A 25130-nucleotide genomic window follows, 5' to 3' on the forward strand; every position below is an offset into this window, starting at 1 on the left:
ATTTAGGAAACATGTGACAAGAGAGCGAAATTCAATATAACGTTAATTTAGTCGGGAAAAAAAATAATCCAATTGTCAGACAGAAGCAATAGAACGTAGGAGCTCCTCCACTTCGAGATATGTTAATATTGGAAGATCCACGCCACAAAGTACCATCGAGCAGGTGTGTTCCAAAGCTCCAAAATCATTCAGGGCGGCACTCCGTGAAGGGCCAAGGAACGAGACAATACCATCTTCCTCCAGGAAGGGAATCTCATAATCCGCCTCACGAAGCAAACGCAACCATAGTGCACAAGTCTGGGAATGAGCCCTAATCGGGAACATCAACAGATCAGGATCGACCACTGGAGAGCGCTGCAGTGAGAGACAGAAAGCCAGTGCATGTTCAAACGAGCACCAAAGGCACCGAAACACGGGTTGCACACAATCCAAAACCAGTCTGAATGACAGAGACCAGTCACACTCCAAATGACCCAGGAGTGTAGCTCCAAAACACTGCATCATGCGTTCACGACACAGCTGCGCTGACGGGAGCAGCAATATAGGATCTCGTCGTGGCGGGACAGCCATTGCGGAAAAATAGCAATAATAGCAAGACTCCAGCCAATAAAGCCAAAGTAATTGGGAAACCCCCAAAAATGCTTCCGAAAATAGAGTGTATAGCCGAAGGTATCAAACCGAATATGGAAGAGAAGGTGTGAGCGAAACCAACACCAACGGCTTTGAAAAAATGAGCAATACCAGCAGTGCTGGATGTATTAAATATACGTCCCACAAGTTCACCGAAGTGACTTGGAAAGTTAGTATTCAAAAGGGACTGTATCTCCGCCGATGACCTTGCCACTTGAAGAGCGTAGGTCTCGCTAGCAGATGTAAAGGCCACATGCTTTTGAAACAATAAAGCTTTCAGCCGACTCAACTTGTCGAAATCAACCTTGGAAGTAGCAATATGAGGCCAGATGTCCGCTACCTCCCTAATTTGAGTTGGGGGAAACAACACATTCCCGCAGCACGTAACGGCCTTGTTGACGACAACAACATAAACTATTCCGGCACGCATGCCACAGCAGCGTTCGCTGTTAAGAACAATGTAACTGCCGTTAGAAAGCACCTGGAAAGTGTTCTTAATTACCAGGACTGGAACTCCCTTCAGATAACAAGCTAAGTTAGCAATCGAAGCATTACACGCTCCGTGCAAGGACAGCTGTTTACAAACCATGGAATGGCTGACAGAAGCCTCGCATTCGCTACCGCTAAGAAAAACCTCCCTCAAACCATTAACAAATCTGTACTGAAAGGGAAGCTCCCACACCTCGTGTATATAACTGTCACCCAATGGTTCATATCTACCCACCGGAATGTGCTTCAAACAAGAAGTAAATTGCAGAATGGAGATAGGCAAATTAATAACCCCATGAATCAACCACTCAGCTGACGGAATCTCAGCCACCGTGAAAGGCAGTTTCTCCAATTTTTCAATATTCAACATAACATACGTCGCTTCCTTCTTAGCCATCAATTGTTGTTGACGAGTTAAATTAAAGGAGATAAAGATCTCTCTGGCACGAATGTGCTGCCATGGAACGCGACCCGCCTTCAAGGTCTGAAGAGTCCAACCCAGCTGCATGATAGATCGTGTCTGACTCTGCCCATGATATAAAGAAGACATGTCTGATTTTATAATGTCAATAGCAGAAGAAACAATGCTGTCAATCGTGTAAACACGGTCAGAAAGGGTATGCATGCCATTATCAACAACAGACAAAGTCTGCAGCAGATTTTCCTGATCAATCTGCCTTAACTGGGCTGCAGCCTCCTGTTGGGAAAGTTTCCAAAACTCATTATATACTTCGTATAAGAACCTTTTCCTCCACGGCACCTTGGGACCTGATAAGAAATCTTGTAAATCAGTACCATTAGACAGTAACTTGAGATGTGACTTAACTGCATCCAGCATGGAGTACTTCAACCATTGTTGACAAAGCTTCCCCACGCTGTATGTAGTTATTATATCAGCATGTTCTGGTGAAATGTAACGAGGGTCTGCCCTACTAGTCCTGGACCCCCCTGAAGAGGTGACAAAATGTTGATGACACTGATTAGTGTCTATAGGCCATAATAACCACCCGCCCGGATGTAACGATGAAGCGTTAAGCGTACCATTCTGGACCCAATGTGTAAACTCACCAAAAGTAGCATTCACATAGTGCTGCCAGTTTTTTAATTTAGAAGGGACAGGTATACTAGGCAAAGTCAACTCTCTAATCGACGCCAAGCCCAAACAACTAGTCTGTTGTACTGTGTCTTTGAGGAAAATCATTTGCACAGGGATAATGCATGCTCTAAATATTGTATGCCTGCCTTGCATCTGCCAATTTTTTGTACCCCAAACACTTTTCAATTCAACAGTCTTCAACCAGTATTCATATCCCTCGACCGAAAGTTTAGCTACAAACGAATTTGAATATAGTAATTTAGTATCGGTCAACAAAATTTGCTTATTAGAATACGGTGCAACTTTAAAATAGTAAGACTTAGCGTTCCTCTGATCATGCCCAGAATAATATGCAAATTTATCATGATACGTTTTCGAACTCCCTTGTGGAGGAGTCGAGCAATGTTCCCATTGCACATAATTAAATATGGACTTAGGGCTACTAGCTTTGTGAATAAAGTGGTGTCCATAATAGTTGTAGCAAAACATGTCACCATGATTATCTCTAAATTGGTAAGCATCTTCATCGTCATAGACAGTATAATATTGCAAATCCTTTAGCATAGAATCTACCGCCTTCACATCCCAATCATCAGAAACAATGCCTGGTATAACAATATCATCCATTGATAACTTGAGGACATACGGTATTTGAATCAATTCAGTGGGACCATATATATCAAACATTACTTTATCCCACACAATCCCATCCGGAATTGGTATTGCAGAAATGTTCACATTGGATAAGTCTCTTCGAACCATATGAGACGAAAAATGTGGTCTCAACACAGTCTCCACGTGCTCAATGTCTGATCGATCAGGAAGAAAATGACCATGTATTACTAGAAAAAAAGTAACCATAAATCCCAACCATAAAAAAAGAGTCATTACTACCATAATAAGCCACAAATAGTTCCAAGGAATAACAAAATATGTATGTTTAAGCCAACTCAGTAGCTTACGTGGACCTCGGACTGAAGACAGCGATGACGAAGAGCTGGATACAGCTGCATCCTCGTTGTTGAAGCAGCCAGAGGCAGTTCTTGCAAAAGGTGCAACTGTGAACAAAGAAGCAGATGGAGGCTCTCTCCTAGGCACGCTATAAATCACATGTTCAGAAACATCAGTAGAACGTACAGCAACTTGATCAAAAGATTCCATATTAATCGTTGACTGTGGAACAATCGCAAGATCATCTTCCACCCTCCCCAAGCTCGGGGAGGAAATAGTGTCGGTGCAAATCACCTGCAGCGGGACTTCTTCCCCAGGAGTGAGAGGGATGCCGGAACTACTGGGTGTCCCTCTTGGTCTGCTGTGCAGAATCGGCCACATGTTGTAACTTGACATTATCAATGGAAACAAAACGATTTCCTTTGGTCCCTTGCAGCGGCGGTAAAATCACAGTTCTCGTGCCGCTCACCCCTAACACTGGGACAGGTGCTCGATAAGAAGGACCAAATTCTTTCTTTACTGCAACCTTTTCACGCACTAGATCCCCAATCCTGGGCATCCAACCAGTAGGTGTTACTGGCTCATCCTTAATTCCTGAGGAGGCAGCACTTGCAGAAGCGTTATCTTCACGGAATTGTTGTAAATCCTGCAAAACAGTGACACGATCATTTATGTCAAAGGGCGTATCTGCCGCCTCCACACCAGGACCATCCAGATCAGGAACATACATTTGTGTTCCAAACAGGCACTCATATGAAGTACGACCCCCCAGTGACCTTCTAGGCAAGTTATTAAGTGCTCTCTGTACTCCATACAGGTGGGCTAGCCAACTACGACCCGTACCTATAACCCTGGCCGTTAAGGATTGCTTTAAATCACGATTTAAACACTCCACAACAGAATTTCCCTCGGGATGAAATGGAGATGAGAATTGGAGCTGGACCCCCAACGAAGGCATGGTGTCCCTGAATGCCTTAGAGGCAAAAGCAGGGCCCTGGTCCGAATGAAAAGCCGCAACTGCAAATGTATCGACAAAGATACGCAAATCTTTAATAACAGTCCGAGCGTCAGCCGAGCGCTGTGGCCAGACCCACACAAATCTGGAGCACGAATCTACAGCAACCAATATGTATTTGTATGCACTATCTGGTGTCACTGGACCACAATGGTCCAAGTACACACACTGTAATGGTCTGTTTGAAATCAGAAGGGGCGTCTGCTGCGGGTGTCTAGCCGACGACGCTTTAATTTGTTGACAGACGTCACAACAAAGGACATACTGCTTTGTCTCTTTATAGAGACCAGGCCACCAGTAACGGGCCTGTAAAAGTGAAATCGTGGCAGCCACACCAGCATGTGCAGATGCCACCCCTTCATGTGCTGCAGAAATTAATCGAGGTCTCTCAACTTTATTTGGTAATTCACGTACACCAATGCCTAGAATATTAACAACAGCATTTAGCGCACCACTCAAGCAGTAACTATATTTAGAAGGGAATCCTTTAGGAAATGGTGTGCCATCAGCCGTAGTCTTTATGGCAGCCGAGATCTCTATGTCTGGTTTGGAACTCGAACGAGTCACTGCGGCTACAGTGGCGACAGCCACTGCCGACTTTGCAGCTTCATCAGCCAAAGTATTCCCAGCAACGTGTATTCCAACGTGCTGGTGTCCAAGTGTATGTACGACATGGACTTTAGGAACCGTTTCTTTCAGATCCGCAACCTTACCCCACAACAATCTATGTTTAATGGTGTTGCCTTTAGAATCTCTGAACCCATTCATCTTCCAATAGTGCAGATATTCATTGAAAGATTGCACACAGTAGTAGGAGTCACAGACCAGCAAGGTCAAAATCGCCGGATCTGCGTGCTCCAACGCTAACAAAAGAGCTTTGAGCTCAGCCAGCTGCGCCGTGCAATCTCCCAAGGTTTTAGTATAAGTATGTCGGGGGCAGAACACTTCCCCCTCCATAGTTCCGCTCACCACCGCACATGCAGCAGAATACTGTTGTTTAGTCCCAACCGCTGGTTGCGCAGAGCCATCGGTATACATGACCACTTGATATTGGTCAATAGGCAAGGTGCCAGCAGGAACTGGGTATTCTATTTCATATTGAAGAAATTCTTGAGTCTGCAGTTTAGGGTCAAATATATAATCTACATCAGTGGCTGTCAAAGACGTAGCCCATTGGATCCACCGCGGGTGTAAAGCTTTCGAATTAGGAACACTCGCTTTTGTAACAGCCTCTAAGGCCGGAATCGGGGAAACGACAATGATGCGTTGGCCCTGGGTAAGCGGTCTTTCTTTGATCACAGCCATCTGTACTGCAGTGAGTGTTTTCTCAGTCTGTGCAAAACGTTGTTCTGCAGCAGAATACAAGTGGGACTTGTATGCTATCGGGACTGTCTCACCCTCATTAAAGGTGACATACGTAAACCCAACAGCCCCAGGTATCACCCTGATGACTAAATGTGTCTTATTGTCCCGCATGTGTAAGTGTTTAACCGCTAAGAGATCATTCTGCAACTCTCACAGTATGTGTGTATGCTCAATCGTCCAAAATCTACTTGAAAAATTCGGGCGAATCAGTTCATATAAAGGTTTTATACGCGAAGCATAATCAGGAATGTAAGTTCTGCCAAAATTCAGAAACCCCAACAATGACTGAAGCTTCCGAACCGTATTAGGAGGCTGCAGTAAAGCACATTTCTCCAAAAAATGCGGTGCTAGGCTCTTGCCCTCACTCGATAACTCATATCCCAGGAAAATGACACTGAGGAAGGCAATCTTAGATTTCTTAAAATTAAACTTATAGCCAATATCAGCAAATCCCACAACAATGCGCGATACACGCCTTAGATGTTGTAGAATCTCATTGTCAGTCAAATATATGTCATCAACATATGATAACGCTTCAGGGTCCAACTCGTGTAGCAGTTCAGTCACACGAGCCGAAAACAGTCCTGGGCTATTCTTATACCCCTGAGGTAAACGAAAAAAAAAATTCTGAGAGCCAAACGCACTGAAACTGGTATAGTCCCGACTTTCGGGCGCTATATTCTGGCAGAAAAATCCATTCGAGATATCCAATTTTGTTTTGTATTTTTTACGCACTATATTATTCATAAGCGCAGCGCTATGTGAATTCTGTATTGCATATGTGCGTGTATGACTATTCAAATGTCTGTAATCCACCACTATCCTATAGGAATGGTCCGGTTTAGCAACCGGAAATAAGGGATTATTCATCGGCGAGACACAAGGCTCAATTACACCCTGGTACTCCAATTGTGTAAGAATTTTCCTATCCGATGCCCTTGCTTCCAATTTAATAGGATACTGCGGCTGTGGCTGAGGTTCGCCCTTTATTGGAATTACATGATAAGGTGATTGTTTATCCCACCCCACATTATTTCTATAGAGGGCGGGGGCTTGTGCTAGAGCCCATGATTTACTGTAGGACTCCGCTAGTTCTCTCGGAACAAGTGGTGAAAAGGAAGGCGTAATAACCTCCTCCCCAACCGGACAGTCGCAAACAAAGTCAGCTGGCCAATCTTGTTCGGCCAATAGAACATCATATGATTTTACCACATGGTCCCAAAAGATGGCGTGTACAATGCGGTCAATGTCCCCTTCTAATCGTAGAGTTACTAGATATACTTGATCAGGATCAGAGACTCGCATATCCGCCGTCTCGACTTGTATGAAGTCATCAGTTGCTTTCACCTCCAGATGCTCTAGAAGACTCCGGCGAACTATTGTAACCTCTGCCGCGCTGTCTAACAGTGCTAACGCCCATGTCTTGTTCGTCAAGAGAACTCTCCTCTTGAGCGGCATGTCTAACAGAGACCGCTGCCACTTTTTTCTTTTTAAATTGTTGTTTTTGTTGCAGCGGTTTCTCTTCTTGTTTAACAGAAACCTCTGCTGAGCGTTGCGAATCCTGTCTCGGTTTCACGTACTCCGTCCTCCGCTCTGACCGCCCACCTCTCTCACTTCTCTTCTCAGAGGAGTCCTGAAAGGAACGAGATTGGCGTGTATCAGCATATTGATATCGATCAGGCGTCTTCAAATTATCCCTATTTCTGAGATTATACCTATTCTGCGGGGTCTCCGGTTGCGGAGACTGTTCCCCATCTTTTTTTTAGGTGTTTGCTGTTTCTTTTCCCAGCGCTTTTTTGTACCCTCAGGTTGCTGTTGCTTAGCATTATCCTTATTATTCTTACCCTGCAATTGTGGTTTCTGCGGTCTAGCCCCTAGGCTATCACGACCACTACTAGAATATGTTTCTGCTATTATTCTCGGAAGTTCCCGCTCCTGATTAATCTGCGGAACGTCCCGAAGACGCATTCGCACAGCTAGTGCTACAGCCTCCCCCTTGAGATTACTCAAAATAATAGAAGAAACCGCTTCAAAATTGCCCATCAATTGCATGCCCAAATCTAAGGCAGGGGCAGCCCCATATTCATCTTGAATTTGTTTAAGGACTTCCGGCAAATTAGCCAAACTCGGTGTACCGTGTGCTGTAGTGTAAAGCGCGGCAAACACCGTGCCCCAAGTATTACAATGGTCCACCGTAGGAACCATCCCATACGGCAAACAAATCGTCAAAATTCTATGCTTATCCTGAGGTCCCGTATGGGGAAATACTGCTTCCAGCGTATTAATCTTTTGTGCCAGCCAAAATGGAGTCTCCTCACGTTTAGCCGGTACCTTGCCCATAACTGAGTGTACAGTGGCCGGATTGATTCCCGGTACCACCGCTTGTGGGTGTGCTGGAGCAGCACGCGCTGCATTAGTATTTAATGTCTGCATCACAAACTGAACTGGTCGTTTGTACGTTGCAGTTAATTCCATATATAAACGACGCACTTCAGCCACTGCCAAATTTGCCACTCCAGGATATGGTGTATATGTAGCCAATAAAGGCCAGGTCGGGAGCCAGGAGGCAGAGACCACAGAAGCCGAGGGGACCAGTGGGCTGGAGGGAAAGGGGAGCACCAAGGGGGAGACTGGAGCAAATACATCAGATTCCTCCTCTGATAGAAATTCCCTGGTTGTGGCGGAACCTTCTGAGACCAGCCTAGCACCATCCTTGTCCGTCACCCGCCTTACCAGCTCCACCCTCCAAGTAGCTCCCTCCCAGGAAGGTGGGAGTCTCCTTCACAGCAGGCACCTCAGCTAGTGCCCCAGTCAGCCCACTGCCCTCAATGCTGAGGCTATTGACCTTCTGAGGTCCATTTCTTCAGGGCAGGCAACCATTGTGAATGCCATCCAGGGCCTGGCATTCCAGATGCAGCAGAGCAATGCCCACCTGGAGGGCATTCATGGTGCCTTGTTTCGCCTACAGCGATCCTTTCAGGCACTGGCCTCTTCATTGATGGCAGGCAGTGTTGCTAGTACTTCTGTCCTCCCTCTTGCTACCTGTGCCTCATCCCAGACCCCTCTCCCCTCTCCCAGCCAAGCCACACATACAGACATGCACTCACCCAAAGCAACAGACAAGGTACGCAAAGACAAACACAGGCACCATAAATCACATCACAAGCATGCACACACTCAACACACAAAAGCAAACACATCAGCCACTATCTCCCCAGTCTCCCCCAGCACCTCCTCCTATACAGTCACATCACCACTCACACCTGCCAGCACTGCATTCTCACTCCCAGTTCCTGTCACCAAATCTGTGTTGCCCTCAGTCACCACAAGAGCAGGCACTCATAAAACACCCCATGCACAACATTCAAACTCACCACAATCACCATCACTGACACATGCAGCACACCCACTGTACATGCAGACACCACCCCAACATACTTCCACACAACCTGTCTATCCTCTCCCAGCCTCTCTTCCCTCTCTTCCCAAAACACATAACTGCCCACACTCAGACACTCAACATTCCTCCACCTCACACACACATATTCTCCATACATCTGCACTCGTATCCAGCATACCTACACGTCCTACAATCACTCCCTCTACCTCCACTCCCAGACCAGTTTCCCAATCCATCTCCTGTGGTCCTAAGAAGCTTTTCTTTGCCCCCCTTGACATGTTCCCTGAGCCTTTCCCACCCCATGTTGCCCCTTGCCGTCATGGTTCCCTCTCCAGGCCAAGTCCCTCCTCCACCAAGTCTTCCCATGACCCCCTTCTACCTCTGCTGCCCCTATACCCGCCAAAAAGCCTCTCCCTGTCCCCAAGAAATCACCTGCCCCTAAACATAAGTCCAAAGCCCCTGTCCCTCTGTTCAGATCAAAGGTAAACCCCCCTCCCAAGCCGAAGCCCAAGGACTCCCCTCCCAAATCAAAACCTCCACCACCACCCCAACCACAGACCCTTGAGGCGCCTACATGCCCCACTGATGCCACTACCTTGTGCAGGCCATTAGGCTGTCAGGAGTCAAGTTGGGGCCTTTGCCAGGCACACTGTGCCTTAAAGACTTTTGGACATTAGACTGGCCTAAGGGCCTTACTTGGTGTTTTTGTTGCATATTCGCATAATATTTCAATAAATCTGGCCAACAGAATTCCTGTTGGTATTCTTACAATACATTTGTTGAGTCTTTTTGTTTACAGGTAAGTTTCCATACATCTATTATGTGCTGTACAATGTGCATTTCTAGGCATTTTTTTATTCAAGACCACTTTTATTTCATGTATTTGGCCATTGTATGTATTGTGTATTTGTATTGGTTAGTGTGTCTCAGATTGTTAGTGATATTGGTATGGTTGTGTAGTTTTGATCTGGGGTGTGTGTATGTGACGTGTGTGTTTGACGTTGGTGTGTTTTCTGTGTGTTTTTGTGTCTCGGAACGGGTGTTGTATAGCGTGTGTGTGTGCATTGGAGTCCATGCATGGTGTGTATGTTGTGTGTGGGTGTGCAACTCTCCCCTTCCTCCCCTGCGTGCTATGTAGGTGTGCTCACTGATCGCGTCTTTGTCAGCGTTGGGGGTCATAGTGGAGGAAGGAGAAGAAGAGCACGGGAAAGACTTAAAGGTGGCGTTCTATGGCTTCTGCTGAGTCGTCTGTGTCCCTGGAGATGAGTGGGCCCTTTTACCCTTGCTGTTTCCGCCAGGCTTTGGGTGGCAGTCGTACTGTCCTGGAAATCCTAGCTGTCTGCAGTGTCATAATACGGTGGGCGGTGCAGTGGTTGCCGGCGGGCTGGAGATGGCAACTGCCGATGGCGGCGGTCAGACATCATTATTAGACCATGATATATGACACATTAAGGAAAGTAACAGAATTGCCGGACCTCCAAACATGGGAAGCCTGCGCCCTGGGTAATTTCAAGCGCAAAAAAACACATATGGTGCGTTCCCACTTTGCAGCACTAGCACTCCTGTCAGCAGTCTGAACGCTTACACTGCATTGGCAAACAGCCTCCTCTCCTCTTGTGGAGTCTTGGCAGGGGCCCTGAATAAATGGAGGAGGTGGAGGAAGAAGCACTAAGCTGTGAAAAACTACGCGGCCTCTGTCGCCGTCCCATCTCCAACCACACCCATGACGACACCCTGTTCCCCTGGCATGCAGCACACCTAATCAGCTGTGGTGCCCTCCCGCTGGCACAATTACCATCTGTTTCAACTAGGGACACACTGAACCTGGCCTGATAGGCGACCCACTTACCCCCTTGGACACGCAGTCCAAGTACATTTACGCGACATACCATACCATTCACTTCAGTACAGTACGTCAAGGATACAGCCCATGCCCACCGAACACCACCCGGCCCAGTTCTACCCAGTTTAAACTTCTGCACGGCATACAACGCACCGTCACATAAATAACATCGTCAAAACTTCTAGCCTTATAGACTCACAGAGAATTCACTTTATAGTTAAGATGACCCAAGACTACATCTGGCATTGATATTAACAATGAATAACGTCTTCGACTTCATAGCTGTATGACGAATGATGTAAAGGCTATCTCTCATTGTATGCCAGTTACTTTGTTCTTCTGTTTAAATGAAACAAAAATAATAATAAAAAGTATAAAATTATCATCTCTTTTGTCTGCACTTGGCGTACACCTCCACACCCCATACAAAATTGATTGTGAGACAATAGATTCCCGTCATATCCGAGTGTATCTTTTTACTCAAGGTGGCACTATGCGGCTATCTCAATAGTAGAAGGCACGCCATTTGTACCTTATAATATGGTGTAACGTAAAAAGAGGGACTCGGAAAATAATGGCGTCAAGCAGGACATTTCCATTTTTTTTGCTAGTTACGCCTAGGAACATATATTCAATCCTGTTGAATATTTACTTCGTTAACTATAGGTTTCAATGTTTAGTAAACAAGAAGGCAGCGCTGCAGACTTCCTCGTTTGTGTAGTGCCTCTGTATTTCTTTCGGGGACTAGTGACTGTGGTGTGAGAAATTGGAAACGAATGTCGAACCGGAAGAGGAACGCGGGGAGTGAGAAGAATGTTTGTGCAATTACGGTGCGCGTGATATCTTCAAGGGTCACCAGATACTCAGATAGTATTTATGCTGGCTTGAGTGTCCCTTTTGGCACAGTGATCTTGGTGCGAAAGGCCAGTAAAAAAGGCGAACACTCAGTAGGGGAGAGATAACGATCCTCCCCACTCAGCTAGAACATTTCCTACTGTGCAGTTGTGTTAGTTTTGAGTGTTACTTGTGACAGACTAAAGGATCGTGGGGGAATGGGCTGTGTGGAAATGTAATTTGCGAAGAGTGAAAGCAGCGGGAGCATATAGAACAGCATGGAGGGACAACTGAGCATACAAACAGCTAGAAACTTGTAAAAACAAAGCACAGAAAGCTTGAGTACTGACAGTACAGTCCTGGAGCTTATCGAGTTGTAAAGAGGATACAGCATGTCACAAGACCCAAATAAATATGCGAGTGTGTGTATTAGAGGGGGTTGCCAATTCGGCCCTCAGGGTGCAATAATATTATAATATTACAGGAAGTGACATCATGAGAAATAACATCAAACTTTTAAGCACTAGCTTTACTAGTATGGGCCTAGTTTCAGGTATATGAAAGGCATATTTTACGTATTAATCAAAGAAGCATTTTGTTCCGACACGATACAGGAATATGTTTTTTTAATCTCAAATACAGGAGTTAAATTTAGCTTTATGAACGCTGGTTGTGGTATTCTTTTGACCACCCTTCTGTAAGCAGAATACACTGGAAAGTCTCTGAAATTCCATGCTCTGTGATTGGCTTAACGTCAGAAGAATGCAAATATTATGCTTCAGGAATTAAGCTGCGTCTGTGCACATTCTCATGGAGCATCGGCAGTTTAATGTTTTTTGTATTCTTTTTTATAAAGCACGAACTTGAGCCAAAGGTATTGGTGAACATTAAATAAACACAAGTTACATTACACAGAGTGTGTGTATATATATATATATATATGTATATATATATATATATATATGCACGGGGAGATTAAGAATTAAGCGATTTGCCCAGTATCACAGGATGCAGAACTAACACTGGGACTCGAACCTGGTTACCCAGTTCCAAAGTGGCAGCTCTGGCCATAACTCCACATCCTCGTTTTTATGTGCTTTCCAGCCACAAGTGTGGAGTCTTTGCAGTCATAGTTACTATAAGTACAATTAAACTTGTAGTTTGTACATACCAAAAAGCAGCAAACCTACACAAACGTTTACCTATGTGAATCAGGACCAAAGTATGTTTTGGCTGGAAACAATTTTACTGCCGAAATTATCTCATTTATGCCTGCCTCGAATTCATAAAAGGATTCTTGTCAGTCATACAAATTTACACTATTACGATTTCTCCCGCACAAGTGAGGGTAATCTACAGTAGTAAATCCCGCTCAAGAGGCGGCAATTTCAAAAATACATAAAAGGTACGTTTCGGTGGAGATGTAAATCTCCGTCTATACATTACTTTTGTATGTGAATGTGCACAAGTAATTTGAGATTCTCAATGCTCTGACTAGAAATACCTTTTTTCAAGAAAAACTCTACCGCATTCTCGGGCAAGAAACTGTTGAAAGTAGTTTGGCAAAAGCCTCCCCGCTCGTCAAACCCAAGATAAAACTAAAGTTTATAGAAACAAGTACTAATCCCCTGATCATGTGTCATTTTCAATGTTTTATTACGATTCCATGCTTTCATCTTTTCATTTCTATTCACTATAATCCCATTTGCTAATTTCACTTTTTATTGCTGTGTCCACGTTCAGATACAATTCCCATATCACGCATCCCTGATGCCAAACCCGAAATCGTGCTTTCCCTCTGATAACATGTTTTTGTTCAGATGTAATCTTTCTTATGGCTCTTTATCATATTTAAATATTCTAATTAGCAAATGTTCCTCGATTTCTCTCAGAATAAATTATCTGAATGCATCACACCTTTTAATTTTAGTGTGAAAAGTTTCTGTTAGGTGGAACTCGCGAATCTTTACTTTTACAGTTTATCATGATTTTGTATATGGAGGGGGTCTTCTTAATAATGCAGCTTTTGAAATAGCGAGGGGCAAGCCAGCAAATTAACAAGGACCGCAGATCAGAACTGAGCCAAAGTCTTACTGGGCGCTATGTGTCGGCGCACGAAATGAGTTCTGAAAATAGTTGGCATTTAAGTCATGTAACAAACAGTATGTTAAAAAAAATGATAGTCGCTTTATAGTTAAAAAAGACATTTCTTTAACAAGCAGAAGCTTTTCACCCTAATACATTGCACTGTTTTTGTACAGTGCACACCCTGAACTCACATATTTGAAGGTGCTGTCATAGATAATAACGAAGAAAGAGGATGCTCTCTAAAATAAAATATTTGCCTAAGATCACACAGATGGTCAAGCAGGAAGCCAGGGATGGTCCCATGTTTCTGTTTTCACATTATGCAATTCATTCACTAGAAGGCTACTTCTTTCTCTCCTTTTTAGCACCAAAAGGTTATGCTTTGTTGGTAAATCTTTGGAGCACGATGGTAGGCCGTGGGTGGCAGGCAGAAGCCACATTAAAGCACGGTTTGTTTTGGGCTTGAATTTCCAAAGTGACTTCGAGCTGAACCAGAGCCAGGTCTCTGGCTGGAGCCTCGCTCGAACCTTAAGAGGCTCTTACACCTCTATTTTACATGCAACCTTTTCAATTTCTTGTGAAATTAATGGTTGTATAAAGAGTAGAGACCAGGGAGACAACATTTACTTGCGCCCACAATTCCCTTTGTGCCCTGGGTCGGCAGTAGTTAGTTTCTATTGATAGCACTTTTAGTTTAATTGCAGTATAATTGGTGCCTCATGTCTTGAGCAGTGGCTATTTTGCCATTTAATGCTCTGCTCCACATTCTCACCTCTCTGTGTACAGGTTCATACGGCAGGATATTGGCCTCTCGAAACAGTGAGCACTGAGTGATCAAGGTGCGTTGGTAGAAAATCTCCAAGACTTATTGCAGAATGCATAAAATAACAGGTTTTGAGTTTCCACAAGGAACTACCAGTCATTTAACCTGCCTAATGCACAATAAATACAAATTGAGCACACCAGGGGTTATTTTGTTTATACAGCTGTCCCAATCAATGACATAAGCGATCACATTTTTTACATAAATGTCTTTCAATCATCACTGACCCCTTGCTAAGTAAACGTGATTCATATTAGTGTCGATATGAGAGTGACATTCCGCTCCATGTGAGAGTTAATACCACGTATGATGACTTGGAGGCCACAGAAATCCTTGAGCAGCCTTTAGTATTGAGCTCTTCTGAGCATTAGATATACCTATATTCACAGTTGTTAGTCATGCAGGTTCAACATTCAGACTTTACTAGCAGACAAAGTGGCAATGCTCGGTGATGCAGAAAGTCTCGAACGTCACACCACACGAGAAGAACATTTCGGTTTAGAGGAGGGAGATGTCACACTAGCTAATGGTGTTCTGGACCTCAGATCTGCCTATGCCAATGGCCAGTAGCATCAGAGGAAAGAGGGACATTTTTCATATGTAATGTCATGGCTGTCAACAATGATAACATGTATGATGAGGCATAGAATACAGTGTCTCCTGGGAGGACTTAAGTACATAAACTGCATAGGTGTTGTTAACTTCCACGAAAATGATATTTAGACCCATATTTATACTTTTTTAGTTTAGCGCCGAAAAAAGTATAAATATGGGCCTTGGTATCTTAATGAATACCGTGATCGTGTGCTGTGTTGGTTGTTTTATTTATGTATTTTTTTTGCAGCCGTCAGACCCTTTTCACAAAAGCAAAATAATTTTTTTATTTTGAAATGTTGTCTGTGTAGAGAAAACAACAACATTGACTTTTGAGGATTCAAATTAGTCCTCACTATAGCTAAAATAAATGAAGCAAAATCGCATCTCTTACAATAATCTCCAACTCCTCCGTGCATATCATCACGGCCTGGGCAATTTATGTAATGCAGCTCCGGATTCCTTATCACTTGCCTACACGTCCTAGCACACATCTGAATAGATATGTTATAGTAGCGGCAGAAATCTTTACCATTTAATTTGATTCTAATAAGTACATTATCGCCAACATCAACTATTGTTTTATTCATACCCATAACTCCTTTTCCTATTCAAAATCTTCCACTTGCTTAACATGCTTTTTTTGCCTGTTGACTTGTTTTATTAAAAGACAGAATAAAATACTCACCACACGTTTGGGTATTTGAATTTTGGAAAAACAAAATCCTTCTTGCTAAAAAAGAGACTGACTAAAACAATATAACATAAATCAATCCCGCGGGCTATACACACTCTAAAGTATTACTTTATTGCCTGAACACTCTTCTGCAACAATGGTATTTGTCAGTTGTATTCATTTTAAACCCTCTTCATTAATCTCCAGCCTGCCTCTTTAGAAAGCCTCAACTCACCGAGCAGCCTTCTTTCAGCCTCCAGATTGTCTTCAATGGATGGGATCAAATTGACTCAGTGGCCTGACCATGTTCACATTCATCAAATTCTTTCCATTTGTTCGAGTCTGATTTGCTGATGGATTTTTTTTCAAAAACAAAAAAGAAACATTCCCCAAAACCCACAGATAGGGCTTTCTAGCACCTGGGCCACTTGCAGGCAGTGGAGGAAGATCACCTTATGGGGAAGCAGCTGGCCTGGCTGCTTTCTATTAGTGACTGATCCGTGGCAATGGTGTCTGTGAGAGCTGCAAACAAGAGGCATCAATTATGAACTGGGCATGCAACTTGTTTGACAGTAGAGCCCTTTAACTGGTTTTATTTTAATTCCAGTCTTTTTACCAAATGTGTTAGGAGATGTATTTAACACATTTCTTTAAAATTTCAAATACAAAGAATCAGAAAATAAAAAAGTCACAATCTTAGCATTGGGTAAGGAATAAAGAGAAAAGATTAATGTGATTGAAAAGGATAGTGTTTTCTGGCGAGTTTTCGAAAAGGGCAGGTTTGGAATGTTATTCGTTTCTCATGTAGCAAAGAAGCGCATGCTGTAACTGTAGGCATACATCATCTGCTAGACCGTGCCCTTTCGGAATTTATGAAGTAAATGTAATAAATTAATAATGTGATGTGGTCTTGTTGAAACTCCCTAAGGTGTGAGCTTCTGTCTGCAACGCTTTAGTAGCTTTAAGTAGTAGGAAGGGATACCTTTAATCACCATATTAAAAGTGACAGTTGTCCCGCCCCGGAAATGACGTCATATCCGGTGGCTGGGACTTCCGGTGTCCCAGAAAGCCCTCCCCGGAAGTGACGTGCATGGGGGTGTCACGTGGTTTGTGAACACGTGTTGTTGGCTGGTAGAGCCACCCTTTTTTTTTTTTTTTTTTTTTGAAATGCTGCATATAAGGAGCTGGTTAGAACCGGCTGTCAAACCGCAAACCAGGGCTGAATCAGTTTGCCAAGGCGCTATGAAGAGATACAATCCGATCGCCAGAAAAGCCGTCTCCTCAGGGGCCCTGAACACTATTGGTAGATATTACCGGACCCTCGCCCCTCGTACGATGGATGAGAATGCACAACAGGGTGTCCCAGACACCCGGGATACCGATGTTACAGGTTTTCAAGAGGAACTTTGCCATCGGCTTGAAAAGCTTGACCTCAAGGATGTGTCGCCCTTGATATCCCCTATTAAGGGGGCCGGCAGTGACAGCGATGTCTCGAAAGATGGATTAAGCGGGGCATCTAACGTCGTAGACATTGAAGTTGAAGAATGTGTACCACCCCCGAATTCGCCCATCTATGAAGACATGGGCTTCCAGGAGGACCCCGAGGCAGAGGCCGTTATTTTACAACCATCAGGTGTAAGTTCAGGCGCTGTTTCTGCCCCAATGGACCTCTGCGACTCCCAAGATTTCAGAGGAGCCTCTGAGTGTGAAGCGAATGCTGAGGTTAGTAAAGACATTTTTTTTATTTTTTTTTTTATGCCTGTATACTCTAATGTCATACTTTTAACTAATAATGTGTCTTGTGCTTTCTGTTTGAACCCTAGAACATAACAGAAGAAAGAGAGCCTCTAGAAGGGTCAGCTCCAAAGGTTAACACCGTAAATTTTTTCTGCTTATGCTGTTCCAGACAGTCTGAAAGTATTACAAGCCAGAACAAAGAGCCTCGTAAGAAATGTGTTTGCACCTACACTAGCCACGATCTTGAAAAGGAAGCTCCGGGCGTACCCTGTGACACCATATGGCCGGTTAAAGGCTTTGCAGCTGCCGTTGTGAACGCATGTGTTAAAAGGGATTATTATGACCTTTGCTACGGGCATAAAATTAATGACCCTCAACAGGAGGCTCACGAATGTCTATACGATGCATACACTGCAAGAACAATTCGTCACGTTTGTAACCGGATAGACACTTATCGGGTATATAAGCTGTTAAGGGTTGTGTATGGGCTGTCTGCTGTGAAGAAAAGTGTCCACTGTGACATGATGAAGGTCTTGGCTGCGGCTGTCCTTGAGATCCGATACGCTGCAGAGCCATGCTCAAAACTCGACCGCATGCACGGGATGTGTCCCCCCTTTGACAAACGTATGGTAGAACGGGTTATAGAAAGACGAATGTGTGACATTTATTATAAAAACAGAAGAATGTTGTCTTTAGCCCCTCGAAAACTGTTTTAAATAAATAAATAAAGAAATAAATAAAAAAAAAAAAAAAAAAAAAAAAAAAAGTAGACCATAAATATGTTACTTAACGATCCATACTTACTCACTTTTAGGAGGGGATTCCGGGTATCGAGGTGCAAGATGTCTATGAGTTACAACCGGGCTACATCTGTATCGGGAGATTGATTTTTGTGCTGGTTAAAGAAAGAATAGCTGAAATACAGCCTGTGACTCTGCGATGTCTGAACATTTCGGAACCTTCGGCCTTGTTGCAATGTAACTGCCATGAGTGTATCGCCAAGTGGTGTATCAATGGCCGGCTAAACGCATCTGTTAAATGCTGGGCCTTGGACAAAGACCACAAGCGCAAGTTAAGACTTTCACCTGAGACGGGGGTGCATGAGGCTTTGGAGAACATGACTGTAGATTATCTCACAAATAAAGGTTCTGCATTGTCCTATCTAGAACTGTATGAACTGTTGAATTATATCAGTATCCTGAGCGTTCAGAGTTATAGACGTGGGGAACGGGAAGTCATGTCTAGAGCTATTGAGAGTATAGCTATAAAAATATCAATGTTTGTGTCGCTTAGGGTTTGTAAAGGAACATGCTCTGAGTAACATGTGTAGTGGATGTTGTACTATGTATACGTTTGTAAAAAAGGCCACATTGGATCCGTGTTTTGACATTTATAAGCTATGTAGCACAAAATGTCAAATACACGCTGGTTGTATACCCCAGCCGCACATGTATGTTTTTTATGTTTAATAAAATGACCTTACACAAACCAGGTGTCTTTCATTTCGGGGTGTTGATGTGAGACAGCATGACGGATGCTGATTTAAGGAAGCTTTATTACGATAAACAGGGGGTTGGAAGTTTCGGAGGCTCCGAAGCTCTATTTAGAAGGGCTCGAGCTGAAAATGAATCTGTAAAACGTGCCAGTGTGAAGACATGGTTAGCTGGGGAAGAGGCTTATTCGCTACACAAACCTGTCAGGAGACGCTTTAAGAGGCGGTCCACCGTTGTTAACGCACAGCTCGATTATCAGTGGCAGGCCGACATAATCAGTCTTCAAGATCTGGCACAACATAACGATGGCGCCATGTATATATTAACCGTCATAGACGTCTTGTCCAAGTACGCATATGCAGCGGCGTTAAACGATAAAAGTGGTACCAGCGTTACAGCTGCTTTTAAAGACATCTTCGCTAGCGGGCGCGTGCCCCAGAAACTACAAACAGACGCCGGAAAGGAATTTTTAAACAAACATTTCCAAAAATTATTAGACCAGAACGCGGTTCAACATTTTGTAACGCACACCGAGGTAAAGGCCGCTGTTGTAGAGCGTGTTAACCGTACTTTAAAGTCGAAGATGTGGCGATACTTCACCGCCAACAACACCTACAGATACGTGGATGTTCTAAAGGCTTTTATAGATGTTTATAACGCCACCTACCATCGGACAATCAAAATGGCCCCTGTTAAGATTACAAGGGATAATTCGTTAACGGTGTGGAGAACGGTGTACGGTGGGCGTCTCACACAGAAGGTCAAGAAACCGGATTTAAAAGAAGGGGCTCATGTCAGGGTTTCAAAGTTGAAGGGTGTCTTCACCAAAGGCTACCAGCAAACATTCAGCGATGAGATATTCATAGTGGAAAGTGTGCAGTTTAAAGAAGGGGTATATATTTACAGGTTAAAGGACTACGCTGGGGAAGAGGTATCGGGTGTCTTTTACACAGAAGAGTTACAAGAGGTGCCCTACGACCCGAACAGGGTGTACAGGGTTGAAAAGGTTCTGAAAAGAAAAGGGAGCGGAGCCCGGCGACAGGCGTTGGTCAAATGGCGCGGGTGGCCCGAGAAATTTAACAGTTGGGTTCTGGCCAGCTCGTTGCACGGTGTGTGAGGTATAGCTGTAAACGCTATGATGGAGAACTCCCCTTTTTATATCACGCTGCCATCCAACGCTTCGAAGGACATGTTCCCAGACAATCAGATTTCGAGTTATACAGTGAAACTTGCAAAGCCAGTGGATTTGAAAGGCCCGTGGGAGGTGGCACTAACGGAAATACAGTACCCTAGAACTTGGAATACCTTTACAAAGGCCGATGTTAAATTTCATATAAAGCGACCTCAGGATGCACTGACCTATAACTTGTCTTTCCCGCACGGCTATTACCCTACCGTCGCAACGGTGGTCGATGCCATCAACAAGTCTATAGCCAGCACTGAAGCGTATGCGAATATATATCTGGTATTGGATCACGTTAGAAGAAAGGTGGTTCTTAAAGCCCCAGAGTTCAGTACAGTGTTTAAATGTAGTGGTAAATTACAAAGGGTTTTAGGGACCGTACAGCATCACCAAAGGCAGATGGATCCAGACCCTACATGCCCCGATATTAACGGCGGTTTTTATACACTCTACGTTTATAGCGACATTGTAGAGCCGCAGAGGGTCGGGGATAGTTATTCCCCTTTGTTGAGGTGGGTCCCGGTGCAGGGTGAAAATAACGCAATGGTTAATATACAACATCACAAACTCGACTATGTTGCAATTTCTAAAAACCATTTTGACACTATAACCATCATGGTGTACAACGATCAGTCGGAGCCGGTCGCCTTTAAATACGGGAAAGTTATTGTTAAGCTTCATTTAAGGCCACGGCGCGAAGGTGACTATTAGACAGCTGCAATGGTCACCATGAAAACCTACGGGGATCCCTCGATGTACAGGGACTATTATAGAGTTCAGGCCGGGTATGGCGGTCCCCAACCCTACTTTCAAGGGGCTCCGGTTATGTATGGGGCGGGATTGGGGGGTTTCTTCCGGAGCATGTTTAGACGTGCCATGCCCTTTTTGAGAAGAGGGTTCGAAATTGCAAAACCTCATGTTAAAGCGGCAGCTACAAACATAGCCCAGGACGTTGTGGGCAGTGTAACGTCTGCGGTAGCAGAGCGCATGAATAGACAGCCCCAAGAAGGAGCGGGGTTGCTGTATAAAGCGCATGGTTTTGTTAAAAGGAAGCGAAGGGCATCGCTGCGTAGGGGGCCGCCAAGGCCCTATAAGAAGCGCCGGACTACTTCAAAAGGCCCTCACAAAAGAAGAGTCATAAGACGGAAGAGATCAACCAAGAAGAAGAGAACTCGTTCTAGTGCGAATATTTTTTAAAACATCGACCATGGCCTTCGTACACTGTGCATCGGGTGAATGCGCCAAATCTGAGTTAGATCTGTTTTCTCTCAAACCCACACAGACAAGCATTGAAAACAGTTTTTTCATGGAAGTGTCGCCGATGGCCGCTCTGACACCCCTTGCACCGATAGAGTTTTATGTGTCGGGGTCCACGGATATGTACCTTGATCTCAACAACACTCTCCTGCACCTCGTCTGTAAAATAACCAAAGCGAACGGTGACAACATCGAGGATGATGCTAGAGTGGCCCCTATAGCCTATCCCATCGCAACAATGTTTAATCAAGTGGACATTAACCTAGGCGATCGCCTCGTCACACAGAGTGATAACATGTATGCCTACAGGGCCTACATAGAGAGTATTCTAAATTATAGTCGTGATGCGCTGGACACACATCTTTCAGCGGGGCTCTTCTACCGAGATAACGAAGCGCATTTGGAGAACACAGCTTTGGACGGAGACAACGTGGGTTTTAAAAAAAGAGCCAGCTTCGTCGCCGGCAGTAGGCAGTTTGACCTCCTGGGGCGCGTACATTCAGACCTTTTCTTCCAAGACAAACTGTTAGTCAACGGTATTGATCTTAAGATCAAACTCAATCGTAACAAGGACTCTTTCTGTCTCATCAGCGGTGATGCAGAGCAGTATAAACTGGTTATATTGTCAGCGAGCCTGTTTGTAAAGAGAGTGAAAGTGTCCCCAAGTGTCAGACTGGCCCATGCTGAAGCTTTACAATTATCGAACGCCAAGTATGCCATTGAAAGAGTTGCTCTGAAGATATTCAGCATCCCCGCCGGAACCCGATTAACGCAGCAGCAGAATCTATTTCTGGGGCAGTTACCGAAACTCATCATCATAGGGTTTGTGGACAACACTGCTTTTAGTGGCGCCTACAACTCAAACCCTTTCAACTTCAAACACTATGATATCAACTATGCCGCTCTGGTTCACGAGGGTGCTGTGATCCCCGCAAAACCTTTCACGCCGAATTTTGGAACATCAAATTTTGTCCGGGAATATCTAGGACTGGTCTCGATAACGGGGAAACAGCTACGGGACTCAGGAGTAGTTGTTTCAAGGGAAGGGTATGCTGCAGGCTACACGCTGTTTGCGTTCGACCTGACGCCGGACATGGAAGATGGCGACCATTACAACCTGATCAAAAACGGAAATCTAAAAGCGGAAATACGTTTTACACAGGCACTGGCGGCCAATGTGAACATGGTTGTGTTCTCTGTATTCGACAGTGTTATTCAGATCAACCACGCCCGTCAGCTTATGTTTGACTACCATTGAAAAAGTGTAAAATAAAAATTAAATTTTTTTTTTTTTTTTTTTAAATATATAAAATGGACACTACTGAGATACGTGACTTCTTAAGTAGACATAAATATGCTAAGAAATACTTTCTAGGGGTATACCCTAGCGATGGACTACCTGAAAAGATAGGTCCGGAAAGGCCACGTACCCTCGTATTTAACACCGATCCCCATTACAAGGGTGGGGCACATTGGGCGGCACTGTTTCTGGATGTGGACAAGGTTATAGTGTTTGATAGTTTAGCTGAATTCCCTAAGCATAGTATTTATACAAAGCCGATATTCAAATATGTAAAAAAAGCATCACCCACGGTTGTGTATAATAAACTACGGGTACAGGATCCTTTTGCCATCACATGTGGGGAACACTGTATATACTTTATTAGTAAAATGTCTGAAGGTATAACGTTTAGAAATTTTTTAAATCTATACTCAGATGATTTAGTAAACAACGACGGTGTTGTTATGAAATATGTGAATGAAAACTACAGGACAATGTCACACGTTGTTAAAACAGACTCTGGTCTCTGTCAAAAGTGTAAGGTCTTGTAAAGCTGTTATTTGTACTTGTGAGTGTCTAAAATAAAAAACATCTTAAACAAGCTTTCATCCTAGGCATTTTTTTTTTTTTAATCCGTACTGTGTACATTTTCAAACCATTCATAAATAAAAAGATGGCATACTCCGGCTGAAAATTTAAAAGTGTTTATTACAAGCATGTTTCAACACGAACATTTACATGGTTAAACATATAAAATGAAGCACATTTTTTCGAACCGTAAAAACTTTTAACAAAAAAAAACTGTACATGTGTGCAAAATTAGATCGGTAGCCATGTGTTCATTTTGAATAGTCTCTTTTTAGGCCCCATAGGAAGATCAGCACGGTCCCGAGCGGGTGTTAGTTGTGGAAAGAAAGGCGATGTCGATATAGCGGGGCTCCTTGTAAAAATAGCGGGGGCCGGGTCTTTTAAACTTTCAAGCTTACGGCGATTCTCGGCATTTCCGATGATCGTGGAGGGAATGTTGAGTTCCGCAGCTGCATTTAGGAACTGTTCCCAGCCTCTAGGAGCTTCTCGTGTTGTTAGGGTTTTACCGTGTGTGAGACCCCGGACCAGATCATACATATGGGAACCAACAACCGGCTGCCCTTTGTAAACGAATTCACCCCGGGCGTTCCAAGTGGTCAAATCTTTAGTAGTACTCATTTTACTGAGTAACATTTGCGCAGCCCCTCTATATTTCTGACTGATATATTTTAAAAGGTCTAAGACAAAGGCATCAGTTGCGGGTGTGGGACCTATGTCATGAGCCTGCGTAGAGGGTCCAGGCGGCTGTTCAGCATCTGGGGTGTACAGCGTCAGTTTGGTTTTTTCAGAGGTGAGTTGCTTGTAGTATTGTAGAAAGTTTTGAAGGGCTCCTGAGTAAAGCCCTGCCTTGTCGTGGGGTTTTAAATCAGTCCGGTTCAAAATGGCTTTGATTTCCGCATCGAGACGATGTGTTTCGTTTTTGCGTATGTCCCAGACATCCGTGTTAGAAGGGGCCAGATGTTCCACCTGTTGCCGGGGCACGAGGTACATTTTGTGGGCGTGCTCCATCAGGATCGCGACAGTAGCCCTGTGATTAGGGGTATAGCTATACCTAACAACGACCCTATAAAGCCTCCTGACTGTTTGAACAGTTTTCTTTTGGAAAGGAGTGAAGCCCTCTTATTGCTGAGCTTCTTAATAATGTGGCGTTTCTTCTTCAGAACCCGGAACTGGCGCGTTGATATCGGGACATTACCTTTTAGGGTGTTTAGGGCTATTTCTGAAATGGCGGCCACTAGATCATCCGAGGCAGCGCAAAGGATTGCTTTTCTTTTAGAGGGGCTGGCCGTTATCAACATTTTTAGAAGTCCTAAATTACGTCGTAACCGCGCAGACATTGTGGGGACCTTATATTACAAGGTTTAGAGTGTAAATGTTATAAGCAGCTTTTTACTTGTTCTTTTTATAGTTTTTGGACACTGTTTTAGGCGTGTAGGCGACTGGGAAGTCCGGGGGTATTATGCCGGCTCGTAGTCTGTAGTCTTCAAAAGTGTTGGGTTTCAAATCCACCAGTAAGAAGCCGTGGGGTTTTGCTGTAGCATCGTTAAAGGCATCCATGAAAAACTGGGTGTTGCCGGGGTACATTTGTTTAGCTATAATTGAGATTTGAAGTTTGTCTCTAGGGTTTTTAAATAAGACCAGGTATGAGGCGTTGAGAGTTATGGACCGGCTGCTCTTGCCCTTGTAAAACAGGTTCTGCACTATATAGCATATGCTCAGATTGCGGTGGTGTGAATATTGCGTAAAAGCCCGCTCAAGCTCGGGGTGGTCCCCTCCTTCACGCATG

This window comes from Pleurodeles waltl, chromosome 1_1 (genome assembly GCF_031143425.1).
Source record: "Pleurodeles waltl isolate 20211129_DDA chromosome 1_1, aPleWal1.hap1.20221129, whole genome shotgun sequence".
Taxonomy (NCBI): domain Eukaryota; kingdom Metazoa; phylum Chordata; class Amphibia; order Caudata; family Salamandridae; genus Pleurodeles; species Pleurodeles waltl.